Below are 1,597 nucleotides of genomic sequence, written 5' to 3' on the forward strand. Positions count from 1 at the left end.
ACTTTATCGACTCGACCCTAAATAAATATTGATAAATTTTCAATGAATTAATGATTAAATGCTACTTGCGCATAATGTAAGCCTTTTGGGCTGAACTGGCCAATTGCCCCTTGTTACGGTCGTCTCGAGCAGACGGACTCGGCGGCGACTAGGAACTTGGGTGAACGTTTCGGTATACTCGAGTATTACCTTGTAGGTTGGTGGAGCCTGGCCAAAAGCCAGGGACGGGGTGAATTAATGCACGAATGAAACCAAATGCAATGAAATGACAAGAGAACGAATGTATCCTTTTCATGAATGTTACTATCGCTTTCCATTGTAAATGTTTCTTGAATTATTGATACTCCATATTGAAATGACATCATTGAAATGAACTATTGTTAAACAGATTTGATTACTGATTTTACTGGTTACTCGCTGAGCTTCTAGCTCACCCCAAAAATGTTTTATTCCCCTCCACAGGGCTCAAGGTGAAGGAAGGGCTTGTAGTGTTTATTCATGGATTATCTCATGTATGGATGGAATTTAGAATTCCGTTTGTGTAATCGTTCATATTGGGATTGCATTGAACGTTTAGAATTGATTGGATGTGTAATAGGCTAGTTTTGGACTTCCTCCTGTAGAATAATTGGGATCATGGATCAGAGTGGCGCAGTGGAAGCGTGGACGCTTCGCTTTTGATATGTAAAGTTTGGGAACCCTTGATGTTGTATATTTGCTATATATCTCTTGAAATTCAATTGAGGTTTGTAGTGAACGACTGAGACCCGGTGAGAGCTGGGCAGGCGGCCCGCCGAACCCTCTGGTTCGCCCTAGGGGGAGGTGGGGCCGTGACAATTGGTATCAGAGCTTAGGCTTCAGATCTCTGTAGTGTATCCTAGGCTTGAAGTTTAGGATGCCGGACTGTGGGTTTGGTTTTTAGTGATTCTTGCGGGATGTCTCGACTTGATTGGTACAAGATGGAATGTCGAGGACGACATTCTTTTAAGGAGGGGAGACTGTGACGCCCCGAAAAGTATAAGTGTGAGAACCCGTACTTTTCCCATTTTCTAGGGTTTTATTTATTTAATGGCTTGTTTTCTGCGTTTTCTTTAGTAGGGAAATTTTCTAGATATTTTTAAGGAGCAGATACAGTTTTTGGATGATTTTCCTAGTATCAAATAGGTTTTGAGAAATTAAGAGTCTATACCGGATGTGGGACCCACTAGGGCGAAAAGTTCGGAAAAATTCGGCCAAAAAGGTTAAGTTCCGGATACTGAGTGAAATTTATCGGGTGTTAAGAGATAAGTGGAGGATGAGATGTGATTGATGTGAGAGGAAACAAAAGGATTGAAGTGACACGTGTCACTTTGTGAGTGGTTGAAGTCTAAGACAACTATTCACCCTTTTTGACTTTTTGCCATTGAGTTAAATATCTCACAAAAATCACAAAAATTCACTCTTTTCTTCTCCTCCATGGCTAGTTTCTCTCTTGAGCAAAGAAGAAAGAAACTCTTCAACATTTTAGCTTCCATTTAGCTCAAGCTTCCAAAAACAATCACATAAACTAGTTTCTACTCCATAAAATCCCTCCATTAGGTGCTAGTAAGTTGTTTGG

This window comes from Coffea eugenioides, chromosome 10, assembly GCF_003713205.1.
Source record: "Coffea eugenioides isolate CCC68of chromosome 10, Ceug_1.0, whole genome shotgun sequence".
In the NCBI taxonomy this organism is placed as follows: Eukaryota; Viridiplantae; Streptophyta; class Magnoliopsida; order Gentianales; family Rubiaceae; genus Coffea; species Coffea eugenioides.